Source organism: Lithobates pipiens, unplaced genomic scaffold (assembly GCF_037356315.1).
Source record: "Lithobates pipiens isolate NorthernLeopardFrog02 unplaced genomic scaffold, aLitPip1_a1.2 Scaffold_13, whole genome shotgun sequence".
Lineage (NCBI taxonomy): Eukaryota > Metazoa > Chordata > Amphibia > Anura > Ranidae > Lithobates > Lithobates pipiens.
The window spans coordinates 504,665,842-504,688,910 of record NW_027507718.1 but is presented as its reverse complement, the minus strand read 5'-3'; the positions used below and the strand labels follow the sequence as shown (position 1 = coordinate 504,688,910).

The following is a 23,069-nucleotide window of genomic DNA, read 5'->3' as shown; positions in this document are numbered from 1 at the left end:
AGATACAGGAAGCATCGGCTCTGCTCTCTACTGCAGCCGCATGCTGCAGCTTCCTGTCACACTTCCGCATCTCAGAGGAGCCAGGCAGCAGTACACATGCCAGGATTAATACCCACCAGCACCAGCAGTACCCACGCCAGCATTAATATCCACCAGCAGTACCCACGCCAGCATTAATACCCACCAGCACCAGCAGTACCCACGCCAGCATTAATACCCACCAGCACCAGCAGTACCCACGCCAGCATTAATACCCACCAGCACCAGCAGTACCCACGCCAGCATTAATACCCACCAGCAGTACCCACGCCAGCATTAATACCCACCAGCACCAGCAGTACCCACGCCAGCATTAATACCCAACAGCACCATCAGTACCCATGCCAGCATTAATATCCACCAGCAGTACCCACACCAGCATTAATACCCACCAGCACCAGCAGTACCCATGGCGGCATTAATACCCACCAGCACCAGCAGTACCCACACTAGCATTAATACCCACCAGCACCAGCAGTACCCACTCCAGCATTAATACCCACTCGCACCAGCAGTACCCACGCCAGCATTAATACCCACCAACACCAGTAGTACCCACGCCAGCATTAATACCCGCCAGGCAGAACCAGAGTGTGAGTGTGTACATTTATATATATTTATTTAGTTTTTTTTAGTTGTATGATTTAGTGGTGAAAGTTATTAGTGCCCGGGCCCCCCCAAGTTTTGACTGTAATATCTTATGTGCCCCCCTTATATATAAATCTTATAATAGCAAACAGTTTGGGACTTTAGATGAGGTATGGGTAAATGCCTCCATCCCTATATCAGGTACAAAAAAAAAGGGAGGTTTGGGACTTTGAATGAAGCGGCTGAAGTGCAGAGGTAAAAGTAGAAAATTATTTAATTTCATTCATAACAGTATATGATCACAAGTAAATTCATATATATACATCCATGTACATCTGTTTTTCACAAGATAGAAATATCAAAGTATATAGAATCATATTCATCAAAAATAAGTGCATGGACAGTTGGTAATGCGTAAAACAATGTTATAGCCTCCAAATATTAAGGGCGGCATCCCCGGTCACTATGTCTAAAATCGCATGATATAAGTATAATATACTAATTAGTATTGAGATCATCAGGGCGTAAAATATCACTGTGGCATCAAGTACAGCTCGACGCATTTCGTGGATGTTTGTCCACTCATCAGGAGCAGATGCGACAGATTCCTGTGAGATGTACAAATACAGTAAGTCAAACTTTATATATATAGAGAGAAAATAGAATGTATATACGCTTAAAAGAGTTAGCCAAGCATGCTTACCAACCCTGACAGGAAGCGCAACAAGCGGCAGCCATTGCCACTAGTTCGAGGAAGTGTAAGAAAGGTGAGGAAAAATAAAATTTATTACGTGTTGGTGAAAATAAACTTTAGAGCAGAAATGGAACGTAATGTTTTGAGTGGAGCACAGAAGAGGAAAAAGGCTGCAGAGGAGAAAGAGAAAATGTGCAAACTTTGCGCAATCGTGCGTGATTGTGTAGACAGGGCCCCAGTGCACTGTATTGCCCAGGGGCCTATAATGCTCTTAAGATGGCACTGCATGAACGGCACACAAAATATTAAAGTGGTCCTTCCTGGAACTTTACTAGACTATATACAGTGCCTTGCGAAAGTATTCGGCCCCCTTGAACTTTTCAACCTTTTGCCACATTTCAGGCTTCAAACATAAAGATCTAAAATTTTAATTTTTTGTGAAGAATCACCAACAAGTGGGACACAATTGTGAAGTGGAACGAAATCTATTGGATAATTTAAACTTTTTTAGCAAATAAAAAACTGAAAAGTGGTGCGTGCAAAATTATTCGGCCCCTTTACTTTCAGTGCAGCAAACTCACTCCAGAAGTTCAGCGAGGATCTCTGAATGATCCAATGTTGTCCTAAATGACTGATGGTGATAAATAGAATCCACCTGTGTGTAATCAAGTCTCTGTATAAATGCACCTGCTCTGTGATAGTCTCAGGGTTCTGTTGAAAGCGCAGAGAGCATCATGAAGACCAAGGAACACACCAGGCAGGTCCATAATACTGTTGTGGAGAAGTTTAAAGCCGGATTTGGATACAAAAAGATTTCCCAAGCTTTAAACATCCCAAGGAGCACTGTGCAAGCGATCATTTTGAAATGGAAGGAGTATCAGACCACTGCAAATCTACCAAGACCTGGCCGTCCCTCTAAACTTTCAGCTCAGACAAGGAGAAGACTGATCGGAGATGCAGCCAAGAGGCCCATGATCACTCTGGATGAACTGCAGAGAACTACAGCTGAGGTGGGAGAGTCTGTCCATAGGACAACAATCAGTCGTACACTGCACAAATCTGGCCTTTATGGAAGAGTGGCAAGAAGAAAGCCATTTCTGAAAGATATCCATAAAAAGTCTCGTCTAAAGTTTGCCACAAGCCACCTGGGAGACACACCAAACATGTGGAAGAAGGTGCTCTGGTCAGATGAAACCAAAACCAAACTTTTTGTCCACAATGCAAAACGATATGTTTGGCGTAAAAGCAACACAGCTCATCACCCTCAACACACCATCCCCACTGTCAAACATGGCTGTGGCAGCATCATGGTTTGGGCCTGCTTTTCTTCAGCAGGGACAGGGAAGATGGTTAAAATTGAGGGGAAGATGGATGCAGCCAAATACAGGACCATTCTGGATGAAAACCTGTTGGAGTCTGCAAAAGACCTGAAACTGGGACGGAGATTTATCTTCCAACAAGACAATGATCCCAAACATACAGCAAAATCTACAAAGGAATGGTTCACAAATAAACGTATCCAGGTGTTAGAATGGCCAAGTCAAAGTCCAGACCTGAATCCAATCGAGAATCTGTGGAAAGAGCTGAAAACTGCTGTTCACAAACGCTCTCCATCCAACCTCACTGAGCTCGAGCTGTTTTGCAAGGAAGAATGGGCAAGAATTTCAGTCTCTCGATGTGAAAAAATGATAGAGACATACCCCAAGCGACTTGCAGCTGTAATCGCGGCAAAAGGTGGCTCTACAAAGTATTAACGCAAGGGGCCGAATAATTTTGCACGCCCCACTTTTCATTTTTTTATTAGTTAAAAAAGTTTCAAAAATCCAATAGATGTCGTTCCACTTCACAATTGTGTCCCACTTGTTGGTGATTCTTCACAAAAAATAAAATTTTTATATCTTTAGGTTTGAAGCCTGAAATGTGGCAAAAGGTTGAAAAGTTCAAGCGGGCCGAATACTTTTGCAAGGCACTGTAAACTCCTGACATGTGACTATATGCAGAAACCGTATCATACAGTGCCTTGCAAAAGTATTCACCCCCTTTGGCTTTTTACCTATTTTGTTACATTATAGCCTTTAGTTCAATTTTTTTTTAAATCTGAATTATATGTGATGGATCAGAACACAATAGTCTAAGTTGGTGAAGTAACATTTGAAAAATATATACTTAAAACTATTTTTCAGAAATAAAAAATGATAATTGGCATGCGTGTATGTATTTACCCCCTTTGTTATGAAGCCCATAAAAGCTCTGGTGCAACCAATTATCTTCAGAAGTCACATAATTAGTGAAATGATGTCCACCTGTGTGCAATCTAAGTGTCACATGATCTGTCATTACATATACACATCTTTTTGAAAGGCCCCAGAGGCTGCAACACCTAAACAAGAGGCACCACAAACTAAACGCTGCCATGAAGACCAAGGAACTCTTCAAACAAGTAAGGGACAATGTTGTTGAGAAGTACAAGTCAGGGTTAGGTTTTAAAAAAAATCCAAATCTTTGATGATCCCTAGGAGCACCATCAAATCTATCATAACCAAATGGAAAGAACATGGCACAACAGCAAACCTGCCAAGAGACGGCCGCACACCAAAACTCACAGACCAGGCAAGGAGGACATTAATCAGAGAGGCAGCACAGAGACCTAAGGTAACCCTGGAGGAGCTGCAGAGTTCCACAGCAGAGACTGGAGTATCTACATAGGACAACAATAAGCCGTACGCTCCATAGAGTTGGGCTTTATGGCAGAGTGGCCAGAAGAAAGCCATTACTTTCAGCAAAAAACAAAATGGCAAATTTTGAGTTTGAGAAAAGGCATGTGGGAGACTCCCAAAATGTATGGAGGAAGGTGCTCTGGTCTGATGAGACTACAATTTAACTTTTTGGCCATCAAAGAAAACACTATGTCTGGCGCAACCCAACACATCATTTGACCCAAAGAACACCATCCCCACAGTGAAACATGGTGGTGGAAGCATCATGCTGTGGGGATGTTTCTCAGCAGTCGGGACTGGGAAACTGGTCAGAGTTGAGGGAAAGGTGGATGGTGCTAAATACAAGGATATTCTTGAGCAAAACCTGTACCACGCTGTGTGTGATTTGAGGCTAGGATGGAGGTTCACCTTCCAGCAGGACAATGACCCCAAACACAAACACACTGCTAAAGCAACACTTGAGTGGTTTAAAAGGAAACATGTAAATGTGTTGGAATGGCCTAGTCAAAGCCCAGAACCCAATCCAATAGAAAATCTGTGGTCAGACTTAATGGATTTTGCCTAGGCTAAGATGATGCCATCAGTCTGCTGCAGGCAGAAGGAAACATTAAAGAGGAGCTCCAGGCTCCTTTGGAAAAAATAAAAGTCAGCAGCTACAAATACTATAGCTGCTGACTTTTAAAGTAATTGTAAGAGTTTTTTTTTTTTTTAAATAACAAACATCATATTTACCTCCACTGTGCTGCTCGTTTTGCACAGAATGGGCCTGAACCTCATCTTCTGGGGTCCCCCGGCAGCTCTCGCGGCTCCTCCCCACATCAGATATCCCCCTAGCAGAAGCAATCTCTTGGGGGTTACCTTGCGGGTGCGATCCCGAGTTCATCATTTGGCGTCCATAGCCACCGAATGTATGACTCGGCCTCGCCCCCTGGCGCCAGTGTCATTGGATTTACAAAACACTGAGCAGCCCTAAATCATCAACCTATGCTCCACTGATTACAGTGGATCCAAACTAAATGTACCTAGCAGCCTACTCTACACTAGGAGCATAGGTGTGCACAGCCTATTGCATTGGGGTGTGCACCCCAAAGCTCAAACCCATGTGTGTGTGTGCATGTGTATATATTCTGACAGTGTTCATAGAGCAGTGGGCAGTGTCAGTAGGGTAGATTGGTGTCAGTAGGGCAGTGGAATGTGTCTGTATTTATTTTTTATTATTATCATTATTATTTTTTTTTAACAGTTTTACATTTTACAATGTTTTTAGGAGCTCTTTTAGGAGGCTTTGCTGAAATACCAGGGGTCTAAACAGGGGGAATCTGCGCCACATAGGGTTATTAGGGTGTGCCCAGGCACACCTGGCACACCCTGTGCACATGCCTATGACTAGGAGGATGCTACATCAATACTGTGTTATCTTCTTCTTATTTATTAGAACTGAAGAAGTGGCTTGGAGAAGCTATGAAACATCTTCATCATTACAGTGTAGTTGAATGTAACTAACTTCTACTAGCTATACCATGACCTGGATAAATTAGAACCTTCACAAATACGTGGAGCCAAGGTAAGTATTTTCTTTCCTTTCTTTTTTTTTTTTTTTACGAGCAAAAGCTTTATCTTTAAACCACTGTTTTGCCTTTGGATGGTGTAGGGGCTTTTAACAGATTGGAAAGTCCACGTTAAATCTATGGTGGCTAAATTGGTGGTAGGAATATCTGTGTGTATAGTTGATTTGTGAACTGAAAACATTTTAGGATATTACTAAAGGTGAAATTTAAGAAACATAAAATGCCCAGGATTAACTTTTTGTGTCAGATGATGATCCTGAACAGGACATCACTCACAGTCCTTAGATGGGCAACAGAATTTACTAGAAGCTTTGACAACTGTCCAACGAGGATCACAAATAGGACTTCAAGATCTCAAAGCTAACCAATAGGCGATAGCGCTAAGCCATTACTGCTAAAAACTTCACACGTTTCCAGAAGATAGTACACCCTGGGCTCTACCCTGTCAACAGCTGCTTGAGTTACATTGATTGCCAGGGCACACCTACAAAACCTGCTGAACAAAAGCTTCAGTCATCTTCGTAGAATCGACCTCTGAAATCTGTTTTCACCACCAACCACCCAAACATGCACATGTCCTCCCCCTTGCCATACATTTTCCTATACAATGGCCCCTCCAACAAGCTTCCTAAGCCAATCACAGTTTGGGACGGATTCCTGTACCTTAACCAATTGCAGACCGGACCATTTTGCTGGTCAAAGACCAGACCACTTTTTGCGATTCGGCACTGCGTTGCTTTAACTGACAATTGCGCGGTCGTGCGACGTGGCTCCCAAACAAAATTGACGTCTTTTTTTTCCCACAAATAGAGCTTTCTTTTGGTGGTATTTGATCACCCCTGCGGTTTTTATTTTTTGCGCTATAAACAAAAATAGAGCGTCAATTTTGAAAAAAACGCATTATTTTTTACTTTTTGTTATAATAAATATCCCCCAAAAATATATAAAAAAACATTTTTTCCCTCAGTTTAGGCCGATACGTATTCTTCTACATATTTTTGGTAAAAAAAATCGCAATAAGCGATTATTGATTGGTTTGCGCAAAAGTTATAGCGTTTACAAAATAGGGATAGTTTTATAACATTTTTATTAATCGTTTTTTATTTTTTTATTTTTACTAGTAATGGCGGCGATCAGCGATTTTTATTGTGACTGCGACATTGTGGGGGACCCATCGGACATTTTTGACACATTTTTGGGACCATTGTCATTTATACAGTAATCACTGCTATATAAATGCAGTGATTCCTGTGTAAATGACACTGGCAGTGAAGGGGTTAACCAGTGGGTGGCAGTGTAGGGGTTAAGTGTTCCTAGGGGTGCTTTACTAACTGTGGGGGGGTTGGGCTTTCATTTAGTGAACACTGATCTCTGCTCCAATCACATGGAGCAGAGATCAGCGTCACTAGTTGCTAGGCAGAATGGAAAAATGCTGTTTACACGGCATTTCCTCCATTCGGCCGCGACCGGACTCACTGGGATCCCGACCAGCGTGGGAGCGTGCCGCCGGCGGCGTGCTCCCGATGGCAGGGCGGCATTAAATATTGGACGTACCTGTATGCCAATATGCCTGCCCGTGCCATTCTGTCGACGTACATCGTCGTGCGCTGGTCGGGAAGTGGTTAAACCAGTGTTTCTCAACTCCAGTCCTCAAGGCGCCCCAACTGGTCATGTTTTCCGGTGTTCCGTTATTTTTCACAGGTGATTTGATCAGTTTCATTGCCTTAGTAATTACCACAGTCGTTTCATCGAAGGGAAATCCTGAAAGCATGACCTATTGGGGCGCTTGAGGATGGGAGTTGAGAAACACTGCCTTAAGCGGTACCCTCCAAGACTCACAATGCTAAGAGCTTTTCACATTGAGACAGATGACCCATTTAAAATGTCTGAAATGAAAAAAATTATTTGGTATTCTGAACATGGGCCTCCAAAAAGCCATGGGCACATGTTTAAACTGAACACACGAGAATTCTTTCAGAGTGCAATAATAGGCTGACTGATTTTTCTCATCCTAAAGCAGGGAAAATGCATTTAAATCCCAGGCTTAAATCTACATGTAATTAAAATCTACCATATAGCCGGAGTATTTAATTTCTAGTTTTATGTGTTAAAAGCTCATCTGCTGTGTTTTTTTCCGTGAAGACATCTTCTTCATTTGCATTTAACAAAGAGTCGCAAAAAAAAAGTCAGCAAACCGGAGTAATTACAGCCGGCTCCAATTTAACGGCCCGACCAGAAAAAATCCCATAGAGGAACAGAAAGTTTGGAGGTACTGACCCGGATTTCTTTGTGGCCTACTGCAACTTCTGCAGCAGGAATGTGGAACTCCACTGAGAGCCATACTGCATGGGCAAACAATGTGCATTTTATAAAATTAAAGGTACTCATAAGATACAAAGTTGATATATGTGCACAATTATTTCTGAAACCTTCAAGAAAAACGTACTTCCATTTGGTTTTTAGTGTTCTGTCCCCCAGGAGACAAAGTACATGTATCACTTTATCTGATGTACCAATGTGTTTTGTAAGCCTACCTAGGACGTTGGGTATGACACCCTTCTCTCCCTCCATGGCCATCTGACTATGCAGCTAGCAAGGAGATGACTGCTTAGTAACCAGCACTTTCCTCGGCTCCAAGCCAAAGGCGGCAAGAGGAATGTAGAAGGATAGTAGACCCTTCTATGTTCTCTCCTCTTATGCCCCATACACACGGTCGGACTTTCCGACGACAAAATCCGTTGGATTTTTTCCCACGGATTTTGGCCCAAACTTGTCTTGCATATATACGGTCGCACAAAGTTGTAGGAAAATCTGATCGTTCTGAACGAGGTGACGTACACCACGTACGACTGGACTATAAAGAGGCCAGAAGCCAATAGCTTTCGTCTCGTAATTTATTCTGAGCATGCGTGGCACTTTGTGCATCGGAATTTTATACACACGATCGGAATTTTTGTTGTCAGAATATGTTAGATCCTGATCCCAATCTTTGTGTGTCAGAAATTCAGACGGAAAAAGTCAGATGGAGCCCACACAGGATCATAATTTCTGACAACACAGTCCGATCGCACATTTTCCGTCGGAAAGTCCGACCATGTGTACAGGGCATTGGGCATTTTCTTGGAGGTGAGATAAGCTCTGGTTATCAGGTAGCCCTCTGCTTGCTAGATATGTTGTCAGACAGCGGTGGGAGGAAGGGGACACCCTGTCTGACCTCGTAGCTAGGCTTACAAACCATATAGGAACATGGAACAAAACACATGAGGTGCCCAAAATACTTTGTTCCCTGTAGGGCAGAGCACTGAAAAATTTGATCATTTTGATCATGGTGATCACCAAAAAGTTTCTTACAGCTTGTGATGTCTTTCTTTCTTTCTTTATTTCTTTCGTTTTCTTGCTCCACCCTTATATAGAAGGTGAAAGGAGACTTTCCAGTGGAGACACCAGTCCCATTGACATCTCTTTAAGAAAATTTGCTTTGGCCACGCTATGTTTAAATATCAACAACTGGGAGCAAAAAGCCATCTTGCAATTTAGGTAAGCAGGGGGTAGTTTGGGGAATGTGACCACATTCCACGTTACACCATTAGACCCTATTCATGCCTGAGCGATTTGAAACACGTTTCTGAAATTGCTTCAATGCTCAACATCAAGATTCCCATTATATTCCATGGTGCCTGTTCACGCCTGAGCGTTGTGTTGTTGTTTGAAGCTTGTAAAAAGCCATGGGCTTCTAGAATTCAATTGTTGCCCTGAAAATGTCTGAATAAAATAACAAGCATTTTCACAAACTTTCTTGCCTCTCCCGCTCGTAACTATCTTACCATTGGTTAAAGCAAAAACACTGGAGCTTAAAAATGCCTGGAAAATGAATGTACAAACGTTCTCCAAAATTGGCCAAAATTGTCCACACTCAAATGTGAATATGGGCTAAATATGAGTGTGACAGGAAACAACTTATCAAACTCGGACTGTGCCTTAATTGAAGCCCAGGCATTTTCTGGCACTTTTTGTATGCATGTGAAAATGTTTTATTTATTTATTTTTTTGCGCGAATAGTACTTAGAACCCCAAAACATATATATATATATATATATATATATATATATATATATATATATATATATATATATATTAAGGCTGGGAAAATTAAAGATTAATTCCTCAATTAATCGTTAATTTTTTTGATTGATCAAAATTATTTTGATTGGTACTCACCTCTCCACCGGCTTCCGGGTCTCCATGGAATTCCGTCGGAGATGTCCATGATGTCACCGGACCCCTCCCCCCTTCCCCGAGTGCCTCCATCTGCTAACGAAGGGAAGGGGGGAGGAGTCTGTTGACTCCGATGTTCGTGACGTCACCGGACAGCCTGGACAGTGATGGTATATGGATGTGGTTAATTGGGATCATTCAGTGAGCGAAGTGTAGGCAAATTTGATAACCTCCGTTTTTGTTGTAAAAAAAAAAAAACAACAAAATGTAAACACTCTGGTATGTCTGCGTGACTGGCTAAAGTGATGCCTACTTAACTACTATAAAGTGACTGACAGTCAATATACTAGTAATTTGTAGAACAAGGTCTTGCCATTTTCTATAAGACCCCAAAGCTCTCCTTTGCACTTGAAAGCATTCAAAATACTAAGATCAGCGTTTTTGAATACTTTCGATGTTCAAAAAATGGCGCCGATGACAACCAGGTAAACCATGAATGAATGAATGAATGAAATATTTGTATAGCGCACAACGCAAACTGAATCGCCTCAAGTGATGCTTTGTTATGGCTTCCAGATTACCATAGCGGAGACCCGATCAAAGCCAGTTCCAGCTTTGTATGGGTCTCTGGCCAGCCAGTGTTCTATCAGATTACCGATACCTATCAAATTGTGTAAAGGAAGTGATGCTGCGATAAAGAAATACTTACTGCGCAGGCGCTATGCATTCCAAACACTTCATGATCTGATGGGTAGAGGTAATCTGATAGTACACCCATGCAGACATCTTACTACACCCAGCTATGTCTTGAATTGCAGAGTCATTTTAGCAATAAATAAATATAGTATATTGACATCTGTGATGCTGTTTTGATGTTACATTTTAAAAAGAAGCTGGAGGCCAGCAGTAGGAAGGTGGCGGAGGCCATGTTGGTACACCCCGCACTGCTCAGTGCTAAACCTTTTGGCTTTCAAAATTAAACATCCAAACAGCATCACATATATCAACATACTATATTTATTTATATATGGTCACTTTATTGCTAAAATTACTCTGCAACTCAAGACGTAGCTGGGTGTAGTAAAATGTCCGCATGGATGTTCTATCAGATTACCGCTACCCGTCAGATCATGAAGCGTTTGGAAGGCATAGGGCCTTGGATTGCATAGCACATGTGCAGTAAGTATTTTTTGATTGGATTGCCACTTCTGTTACACAATCCGATCAGTTAGCCACTCCAGTTGCTATTACAAGAAACTATAGGCTCTAAAAACTGGTAGGCATCATCCCGCTACAACGACTTGAAGCCAAATGATGTAGCAGGTACGTGATTTGGCGGCAAGTGGTTAACTGCTTTCTGACCAGCCACCACAGTTATACTGTAGCAGGTTGGCTCCACTGTGCAAATCACCGTACCGGTACGGCGGTCCCTTTTATGGCTATAGCAGGCACATGTCACCAGAGCCGGTTGATCAGGAACAGTGATCTCTCTCCTCCTCCAGTCAGTACACTCCCCCCACAATTAGAAACACCTCCCTAGGGAACACTTAAAGCGGAGTTCCATCCAAAAAGGGAACTTCCGCTTTAAGGGAGGTGACCCCCTGACATGCCACATTTGGCATGTAATTTTTTTGAGGGGGGGCGGTACCCTCTTTTCAGAGGGTCCCAGCTCCCACTTCCTCCGGGCACCTGAAGGGATATCACCTCTCCCCCATGCCTCTCGGCAATCATCTGGTCCCAAATGATTGCCCGACCAGTCATGGCGCGTGGCTCGCGCATGCGCAGTGGGTGCCCGCCTGTAAAGCCACAGCTGGATGCCCACAGTTACAATGCCGACGCCACAGAGAGGAGGGGGAGATGAGCGTGGCTTTGTACGCCCACATCGCTGGACCCTGGGACAGGTAAGTGTCCGATTATTAAAAGTCAGCAGCTGCAGTATTTGTATCTGCTGACTTTAAATTTTTTTTTTTAAGCAGAACTCCGCTTTAACCCCTTGATCGCCCCCTAGTGTTAACCCCTTTCCTGCCAGTGACATTTGTACAGCAATCAGTGGCTATTTTTAGCTCTGATCACTGTATAAATGTCACTGATCCCAAAAAAGTGTCAGGTAGGTGTCCAATCTGCAATGTCGCAGTCACGCTAAAAATCGCTGATCACCGCCATTACTAGTAAAAAATATTTAAAAAAATGCCATAAATCTATCCCCTATTTTATAGATGCTATAACTTTTGCGCAAAACAATCAATATACACTTACTGCGATTTCTTTAACCAAAAATATGTAGAAGAATACATATCGGCCTAAACTGATTTTTTTTTATGGGATATTTATTATAGCTAAAGATAAAAAATAAAAGTGCAGCACTGGATAATATGCTAATATGCAATAAAAATGAATGTGACTATAGTATGATTAGATGTGTCATTAGCAATCAAAAATATGTGCAAATGAAGAACATACAATAGTGCCCCTGATGACGTCAGTTGTGACGAAACGGTCGTAGGGTCTTCACATATACACGCACTGCGCATGCACGAACCGTCCCTGTGGCTGTGACCAGAGCTTTCGTTATTTTGTCCTTGCAAGAAACGTTTGTGTATTTGGATTTTTCTAAACTCGATTTTGGAAACTTTTAATAAAACCAACTAAGGAATCTCTGAACTACTGGAGTTTTTCTTTTTCTTGTCCTCTTTCGGGGAAACCCCCTGGATGCCTATGTTTTTTACCCGTGGAAGGGAACGCCAACTGATGCGTAGCGACTGTCTCCTGGGAGCATGCCTCAGAAGGTGCCTGTTGGAGACGCCAGGCGGTGACTGGTGGAGGATTTCACGGAGGTCTCAGCAGTGATCCTGTTGTTCTACTAAGCCTTGACTGAACCCCTGAGTAAGGGCGGTCGCAGGCTTTTTTGGTAAGCCTCCATTTCTCTATTGAAAGGTGACGGACAGCGCAAGTGGTGGAATTACACTTTCTATGGTTTCACATTGGAAAAGTTTGCATTGAACATCTTCACTTATGAACTTTTTTTGCCATTTCATTTTTTTGTGTGTTTTTTTTTCTTGTGTTTATACATACGGCTTTACTGTTATTACAGTATCTATATGTGATTTATCCTTTATATTTTATGTTCTTCATTTGCACATATTTTTGATTGCCAATGACACATCTAATCATACTATAGTCACATTCATTTTTATTGCATAATAGCATATTATCCAGCGCTGCACTTTTATTTTTTATCCATACCTTTTTTGCCCCATATCAGGGTTATAGTGCTTAGCTGCAGGATACCCTTCACGGTCCTTTTTTCTCTTTTCACATTTTTTCACTTTCTTATATTTACCGAACATCTAGCACAATTCTTTTTTTTTATTATTATTATATATTTATTACAGCAAAAAATAAAAAATATATATTATTTTTTTTTTTCAAAATCGTTGTTCTTTTTTTGTTTATAGCAAAAAAAAAAAAAAAACGCAGAGGTGATCAAATACCACCAAAAGAAATCTCAATTTGAGTGAAAAAAAAAGAAAAATTTTGTCTGAGTACAGCGCGATTGTCAGTTAAAGCGGCACAGTGCTGTATCGCAAAAAAAAAATGGCTGGGTCATTAAGGGGGTAAATCCTTCCGAAGGCCGGGGCTGAAGTGGTTAAGTGAATAAAAGTAATAACCATGTGAGGTCTGCTCTTAGGTAGGATTTTTTTTTTTTTAAAGTTTAAAGTTGAGTATAGCGCACGTTAAGCTTGACAAGGTGGGATCCATCAATGGTAAATGAGACAACGTAGGAAGCATGGAAGGATTGTAGATAATTGTCGGTAGAGAAGTTATATATTGTATTATATCCATATTCCAGGACACACTGGGGGAGAATTATCAACTTTGCCTCGCAGCGAGGCAGCGGAAAAAAAAAAAAGGAGCGGTGATACATTTTATGAGACGGATTTACTACCACATCTCAGCGTGATTCATTCGTTCCTCCGCTGCTCCGCCAATACAAGTCTACCCCCCACCATGTCCTAATGTGCCTTTGTTTTAAAAGGGTTGTATAGTGTTTGCAATAAATTTTTAGCTATACGTTTAAAAGAAAACAGCTTGAAGTAAATAATGTTATGAATGGGTTTTATCAATTGTATTTCTCTGTGTAATTTGTATTGATGTGGTATATTTACATGGGGGGAGGGGCATGTATTCATTACATAGGCAGGCTCTGCTTCCTTCTTTGCAGTGCTACACCGTGGCTGCGCATTACTACTCACAGTACAAATGGAAAGCAATGCAATGTCTGTGTGACTGATATTTTAGCTCAGTGGTCCTTTAACCACTTGACCTCTGGAAGATTTACCCCCCTTCATGACCAGGCCATTTTTTTAACGATACGGCACTGCGTTACTTTAACTGACAATTGCGCTGTCGTGCGACGTTGTACCCAAACACAATTTATGTCCTTATTTTCCCACAAATGGAGCTTTTGTTTGGTGGTATTTGATCACCTCTGCATAGTGCCCAACTGTCCCTGATTTCAAGGGACAGTCCCTGATTTGGAGAAATGTCCCTCTGTCCCTCTTTCCTCCTCATTTGTCCCTCAGTTTGGTCTGATCTATATAATTGTATATAAAATGCACTTTATATCTATCAGAAAGTGTTTCCCAGTGCTAAACCTTTCATCTGATTTCTAAATGGCTGCATTTGTAAATTCCAATAGCCAATATAAAGGAATAGTAGTGGTAAAAAAAAAGCACTTGTGGGTTTAACCAATCTTGTTTTTTTTGTAGAATTCTCCTTTAAGGGGGCGTGGCAAGGGGTGTGTCCTATGCCTGCATACTTTTGCTGATAGGTGTCCCTCATTCCCATCTCAAAAAGTTGGGAGGTATGCCTCTGCATTTTATTTTTTGTGCTATTTGTGTTTTTTTTAAAGAAAAAAAAAAACTCAATGTTTTTAAAGTGGTTGTAAACCCTTACAGACCACTTTGACCTACAGGTAAGCCTAGATTAAGGCTTACCTGTAGGTCCATGAAAATCTCCTAAAATATATATGCATATATATTTGCAAAAAGACAGGCACCGCTGTCTACAGCGCAGGCACACTGAGCATGCCGCTGCTAACGGTGATATGCCGTTAGTGGTGGCTCCCATGTGCGGGAGTGGCTTCATCGCTACTCCGGCACTGTGAGTGGCCGGAGCAGCGATACCCGGAAGAATATGGACGTTCCGTGCTACAGGGGACAGGGGTCACAGCGGTGTCACAGGTAAGTGACACATAATGGGCTATTATGTGATGCATAGTAGCCCACTAATCTTTACCTTTGCAGGGAGACAAAGAGGAAGTAACACCCATCAGGGTTTACTTCCTCTTTAACTTTCTGTTATAAAACATATACAATAAAAAAAATAAAAAATAAAAAATCACATTTCTTCATCAATTTAGGCCAATATGTATTATGCTATATATATTTGGCAAAAAAAAATCCCAATCGGCGTATATTGATTGGTTTGCACAAAAGTTATAGCGTCTACCAGGGCTTTTTTTCTCAAACAATAGGTGCTGGAACTCAACCACGACCCCCCCAAAACCCCTCCCCCAAAACTCCTCCCCCTACATATACCCTTCAAATCACATCAAATAGTGGGTGTGGTCAATCAAATTTCACCAACAGTAGGAGGGTCTTAAAGGGGCATTAAATACCAGGATTGCATTACATACAGAGTGCAGAGTTCGGGGGGATTACACACAGAGTGCAGAGCTGTCACTTGTAAACACAGAAACCGGACTTCTACCCCCTACCCGGAGGTGTCAGACCGCGTGTATATGCTGCTATAGGGCAGACCTGAAGCAGTTAAGGAAGGCAGAGCAATTACACATTAAAGGGTCTATTTATAAAGACATTTGTTGCATGAATGTCCGAAGCATTTGCACAAGCTGAGCCAAACGTTATCATAAAAAGAGATTAATGAGAGTCAGATTTTCCGACGCACGAAGTTTGAGAGCAGAATCTAAAATTTTCCGACAACAAAATCTGATCGCATAAATTCCGATCGTGTGTAGACAATTCCGACGCACAAAGTGCCATGCATGCTCAGAATAAACTAAGAGACGAAAGCTATTGGCTACTGGCCTGTTTATAGTCCCGACGTACATATTTGACGTCACCTCGTTCAGAACGATCGGATTTTCTGACAACTTTGTGTGACAGTGTGTATGCAAGACAAGTTTCGGCCAAAATCCGTTGGAAAAAATCCGACAGATTTTGTGGTCAGAATGTCCGAACGTGTGTACTGGGCTAAACCTGCGCCGCTTAGGAGAAATTAACATTGGCTCTAGCCGAAGACGTCACAGCGCTTGCATTCAGGGTAATATTGATTGCGAGATATCCAACTCTTGCTGCCCTGTATTCTGGATGCTTCTCGCAGAGGCAGGTAGGAGAAATCAAATACCCAGCTAAGAAGCCCTGAGTAGACAGAAACAATAGATCACGGCTCCACTGTCTGTAGTGAAGCCAGAAGTAAATGCAGCCTAGCAGCCTGACTAGAGGGCACTACACATATTTACAGTGGTCCAAGCTGGACCAATGTAACTATATAAAAATATCCATACCTGGAATTCTTCTTTTACCCCTGGTTCACACCTATGCATTTTTAGTGCGTTTTGCAGAAACACACTACAGTCCCTTTAAAGCGGTTGTATAGTCATTTTTGTAACTTTTACCTACAGGTAAGCCTATAATAAGGCTTACCTGTAGGTAAAAAGAATATCTCCTAAACCTGGGCGGTTTAGGAGATATTCCCCTTGCAATGACTTTAGTGGTGCATGCGCACCGGGGATTCTCAGCTGAAAGTCCGGCAGACTCCAGACCCTGCTGGGAAGAAAACTCACAGTGCCAGAGCCCCGATACCCGGAAGATACGCCAAGGGAACATGTCAGTTCCCTCGGTGTGGACCGAGTGAGATGCCGGCACCGCATACTAGCTCATTATGCCTTTTCCTTTACAGCTGTAAAAAAAAAAGTCAGCGGGTTTACTCACGCTTTAACATGGTTCCCCATGGATCTAGGGCCAGGGCGTTTTTGAAAAGGGTCAGGGACTTTTTTTTTACCACAGCAGATTGCATTTTGTGTGTAATAGACTTCCTTCAATGGACCTGCACCAAAAATACAAGTGTCGCGTTTTTGATGCATTTTTGTTTTTTGCCTGATAGGAAAATATCACAGTTCTGTTCATGGAGTGCCACTTTACGCTCTCTGGCACTCAAGTGACATCAAAGCTGCATGCAAGTAGTGTAGTAACCTTTATGTGTCCAAAGTCACCTGTTAGGGTTAGGTTTAATGGCTAGGTTTGGGGTTAAGGGCTAGGTTTAGGGTTACATGTTAGGGTTAAGGGCAAGGGTAAGGTTAAGGGTTAGAGTTAGGGTTAAGCGTTAGCGTTATGGTTAGAGTTAGGGTTAGATTTAAGAGTAGAGTAAAAGATAGGGTTAGCGTTAGGGTTAGAAGTATGGTTAGAGTTATAATTAAAGTTAGGGTTAGATTTAGGGTTAGGGTTACAGTTATGGTTAGAGATAGGATTACAGTTATGCCTTTTACACACGGTCGGAAATTTAGATGGAAAAGGTCCAATCGGATTATATTGTCAGAAAATCCAATCGTGTGTGGGCTCCATCGGACTTTTTCTGTCGGAAATTCCGACTGAGAAAATTTGAGAGCAGGATCTCAAATTTTCCAACAAAAAAATATGATCGGACTTTTTCCGATCGTTTGTAGAGAATTCCGATCGGACAAAGTGCCACGCATGCTCAGATCAAATTTCGAGACCAAAGTTATTGGCTACTAGCCTCAACGTAGTCCCGTCATAACGAACGAATGTCATCACGTTCCGAACGATCGGATTTTCCAACAACTTTGTCCGACCGTGTGTATGCAACACCAGTGTAGGACAAAATCCATAGGAAAAAATCTGACGGATTTTGTGGTCGGAATGTCCGACTGTGTGTACAAGGCATTAGCGGCGGCGACAGGAGACCGGGCCACTGCTTGTAAAAGAGCTAGAAGAAGGCGCGGTGGCCTGGCAAGAAGAACCGAAGAGGGGGACAAGACCCCCGAAGTCGGAAGAAGAGGGCGGCGGCGAAGAAGAATGCCGGGCTCCTCCGCTAGTAAAAGAGCTAGCAAAAGATAACGGAGGAGTCCGGCGAGAAGACCCCCCAAGACGGAAGAAGACCCCCGGAGCTGTGCAATAAACTATTTTAACCCTGTGTTGTGTTTTTTTTTTTTACATTTTTTTCACAGGTGAATGGTTAGGGGTACATTGTACCCCATACTCATTCCCATAGGGTGGGCTCCCGGATTCCGATAAGCCCCCCGCCCACAGACCCCGACAACCAACGGCCAGGGTTGTCGGGAAGAGGCCCTTGTCCTCATCAACATGGGGACAAGGTGCTTTGGGGTGGGGGGGCTCAGGAGGGGGGGCGCTCGCTCGTCCCCAACCCTTTCCTGGCCGGCCAGGTAGCGTGCTCGGATAAGGATCTGGTATGAATCTGGGGGGGACCCCCATGCCATTTTTTCGGCGTTGGGGGGTTCCCCTTAAAATCCTTACCAGACCTAAGGGCCTGGTATGCTCTCAGAGGGGGAACCCACGCCAATTTTTTAAAAATAAATTTGGTGTGGAGTTCCCTCTTGAGAGCTGATAATTCTGTCAGAGTCTCAGCCGGAAAGAAGGAGATGCGACTTGGAGGCGACCTCCATTGAAATCAATGGGTATTGGTTGCCTACAAGTTGGATTGAAGTAGTACAGGAACCTTTTCTGAAGTCGGAGCGACTTCAGTAGTGTGCATTAAGACGGCTCTCATTCACTTACATTGATTTTAACATGTTGTCCGACCTGAGGTGACTAGGGGCGACCTGAAGTCGGATCTGAGTTTCCCCTGTGTGAACGGACCCTTAGGGTTACAGTTAGGGTTAGGGTTAGATTTAGGAATAGAGTAAGAGATGGGTTTAGAGTTAGGGTTAGAGGTATGGTTAAAGTTATGGTTAGAGATAGGATTAGAGTTAGGGTTAAGGTTAGGGTTAGTAGAGTAGAGAAAAAGATAGGATTAGCGTTAGGGTTAGAGTTAAAGTTTGGGTTAGAAGTATGTTTAGAGTTATGGTTAGAGATAGGATTCGAGTTAGGGTTAGGGTTAGAGTAAGAGTTAGGGTTAAAGTGGTTGTAAACCCTCCCCCACAACTTTGTCCCATGTAAATCAGCATAAAAAACCCTAATGAACACTGCTTGTAGAAATCACCTTACTTGCTTAGTATTGTTATAATCCTTTTTGTTCTTTAGAATGAAGTCACTGAGCATGCCCAGACCTCCCCTGATTTACGGCACACTCTCTATGTCTTATCTATCTGTTATCAAGACTTCCTATGGCACACAGCTCTGAACTCCCAGGAGACTTCAGAATCATTCAGAGCTTCCTCCCAGACACCATGTGACATGTCATGCAGTGTAAACTTGGCCATTACTGCAGTCTTATTAGCTGAAGCTGATAAGACTGACAAAGGCAAACACTAGATAATCGGCACAAGTAAATACTATGAAATAAAGCAACTCAGCTATGAACAGGGAAGCAGGGTTGCCATAGAAACGTTGGATTGAGAAGGAGGCTTGGTTAACAGTACAGGAAGTGCTCAATGTAAGGGCGGAAATACACTCCACTGTGGACTCAGAAAACAATACTTAAGATGGCGCTGCCTAACCCCTGGAAACAAGTTTTTTAAAGTTTCTTTAAACAGTAGGTAATATGCGATTTGGGCTGGATTACAGTGGCTATAGTCTGATAATTACTTATTATAATGTACTAAATGTAGAGAAGCATCAGAGTGGGAGAGTTTATTTCCTCTTTAAGCATTAGCGTTATGCTTGGCGTTATGGTTAGAGATAGGATTAGAGTTAGAGTTAGAGCTAGGGTTAGGTTTAGATTTAGTAGTACAGTAAGAGATAGGATTAGAGTTACTGTAGGGTTAGAGTTAGAGTAAGAGTAAAGCCCCATACACACTATCAGTTTTTCTGCTGAGTTTTTCCTTCGGGTTTACCAAAACCATGTAGTACAAGGGCCTGCCTGATTGCATACAAATTGAAACTCCTAAGGTTTGACCTCATATTACATGGTTTTGGTAAATCTGAAGCAAAAACTCAGCAGAAAAACTGATAGCGTGTATGGGGCTTTAGAGGTATGGTTAGAGTTATGGTTAGAGATAGGATTAGAGTTAGGGTTAACAGTAATTGTTAGAATAGGAACGCTAACCCTAATGATTACTGCAAACCCTGATTAACGCTAACTCTAACCCTAAACCTGATTAACTTTAACCCTAACCCTAACTTTAACCCTTACATTCATCAAAGTCACACTCCATGAACAGAACTGGAATACTTTCCTATTAGCCCAAAAAAATGCTAAATGCATCGAAAACGCATTAAAAACACAACGAAAATGCACAAAACATACCACAAAACGTGCCTGAAAAACATCTTCATATATATATATATATATATAAAATACATTTAACCTTAATACGCACAAAAAAAAGGGGAAGTTTGGGACTTTAAATGAAGCACTTGGATAGTAAAAGACAGAGATATTTCATTGGACCATATTAATTTATTTAATTGAATGTTCAAAAGAACTACTCATTATAAATAAGTCCAATTCATGATATATATAAATATCGATACAATAAAAACATAATATATGACATAATGTATAGTATCCACATGTAGTTATACATAACAGTAATAAATAGATTAATTAAGTAATATGGCAGAATAGTGCCCATGACAGCATGTCCGACATCGACAAATGTATGCACATGATAGATATGCATCCCATAAATGAGGACAAAATTAAATTTGTAATAAATGGTCAAGGACTTCTAAATAGGTAATTAAGGACTTATGGATGTGGTTCCGTATACAGGTTGTTGATTTATTTTCACTTTCACTTTTCTTAGTATCAACACCATTTCGGCACACTTTCTCATGCTGATACACTCCTTCTGTGCCAGATATCGTATCCATTTATTTGCCGCCTCAGTGCCCGTATAGGGAGCTTGTCCCTGGCCCGCCCGGCACCCACCGCTGTGCGTTGCATTTGACGCCTGGACTGGTGAGTCCGCTCTAACCAAACTATCTATTCATAATATAGTTTTATGAATTTACTATCTTAATTTACTGGTCAGTATATTATTTGTATAATTTTTATTTTATCTATTTTTTATAGAAACTTTGTGGTAGCATCTGCTCCTGATGAGTGGGGAGACACCCACGAAACGCGTCGAGCTCTGCTTTTTGATGCTCGGGTTATACCTGTATACGGAACCACATCCATAAGTCCTTAATTACCTATTTAGAAGTCCTTGACCATTTATTACAAATTTAATTTTGTCCTCATTTATGGGATGCATATCTATCATGTGCATACATTTGTCGATGTCGGACATGCTGTCATGGGCACTATTCTGCCATATTACTTAATTAATCTATTTATTACTGTTATGTATAACTACATGTGGATACTATACATTATGTCATATATTATGTTTTTATTGTATCGATATTTATATATATCATGAATTGGACTTATTTATAATGAGTAGTTCTTTTGAACATTCAATTAAATAAATTAATATGGTCCAATGAAATATCTCTGTCTTTTACTATCCAAGTGCTTCATTTAAAGTCCCAAACTTCCCTTTTTTTTGTGCGTATTAATTACCGGGATGGAGGTACTCAACTGTACTTCATTTAAAGTCCCAAAACTTCCCCTCTTGTTGCTTATATATACATTTAACCTTAAGTTTTCAAGGTTATCACTGCAACAACACAATACATGTAGTAGGCACCTTATTATGTTGATAGCTTGCTTGAAAAAAAAACATATGGCCACTAATGACCTTTACAGGAGGTTCTCCATCTGTGGCCCTGAGCGCGGTAAGCGAACAACAAACATAACACATTTTAATCACACTCCGCATAGATAACATTACTCTCCTACTTATTTTATGCTAGATTCTAGTTTGGTAAAGGGTTAATTTATCCTTTGAACAGGAATAATTATCAGTGATGGCTTCATTTAATGCCTCCGCTCGCCACCTCCTTTACCTCCAATTATATTTTTCGCATTTCAAGCCTTCAGAAAACGCTGGACGAGTCTAATTCCGTTTTTTTTTCCTCCTTTTCTCTGGGAGCAGCTGATATGAAAGCAATCAACATCCTTTCTGAGGTTTATTTTTTTATTTTTTTTTACCCATGATTATATATCTGTGGGAAACGCACACATGATTAAAAAAAAAAAAGAATCTTTGAATTTCACGGAGCACAGAACACGGAGGAGTGGGCCACCGGTTCTTGAAAGTATTTTTTATTAGGTAGATGGCTAGGCAGCTGTGGGCGAATCTCTCTTAGAGAGTAAGGCTGTTTAAAATTGTCATGGGTCAATGCAGTTGGACTGTACACCCACTTGTTTCTAAACTCCTCAAAACTCTGTCTGTGCATCCACCATGTCAACAAGCAAAATTGAAATATTTCCTACTGAATGTAACATACACCAGGGGTCTCCACACTTTCAAAGCATAGGGCCAGTTTTCTGTCCTTCGGGCTTTAGGCGGGGCGGAGTAGAAAATGCCCCGGCATCAGCGCCCCTTCATTGGTTTTAATGGGGGAATAGTGCCCCATTGTTGATCTCAATGAAAAGAATAGCGCCTGTCAGTGGGGAAATGGTGTGCCATCACTAGTGGTAGAATAGTGTCCCAAGGGCCAGATAAAGGCAAGCAAAGGGCCACATCCAGCCCCTGGGCTGCAGTTTAGAGACCACTTTCATACACTATGTGGCACTGTCTATCTTTTGGAAAGCACAGAGACATGGTTTGATGAGTTTGGAGTGGAGAAGCTCAAGTGGCTTGCACAAAGCACTGACCTCAACCCTATTGGGATGAATTAGAATGCCGATTGCGACTCTGGTCTTCTCATCCAATATCAATACCTGACCTAATACATACACTTCTGGCTGATGGGGCTCCAAAATCCTGACTTTCCAGGGGAGGCAGTTATAGCCACAGACAGAGACCAACTCCATGAATGTTTAGAGAATGGATTTTTGGATGATGGACTTTGCAGGCATAACACAGCTATATATTAAAACATATATTTATTACAAAAGCTAAAATCAAGAAAATGACACAAAATTTCACAGATTATTCACAAAATGTGCCTATGAGCATAGACAAAAGAT

General features: G+C 41.7%; 1 protein-coding gene across 1 annotated transcript in view; it reads right to left on the bottom strand.

Annotated features, from left to right (window-relative positions):
- GFRA4 (GDNF family receptor alpha 4) overlaps positions 1-23,069 on the bottom strand; it is a 667,916-nt gene that overhangs the window by 224,971 nt on the left and 419,876 nt on the right. The window lies entirely within an intron of this gene.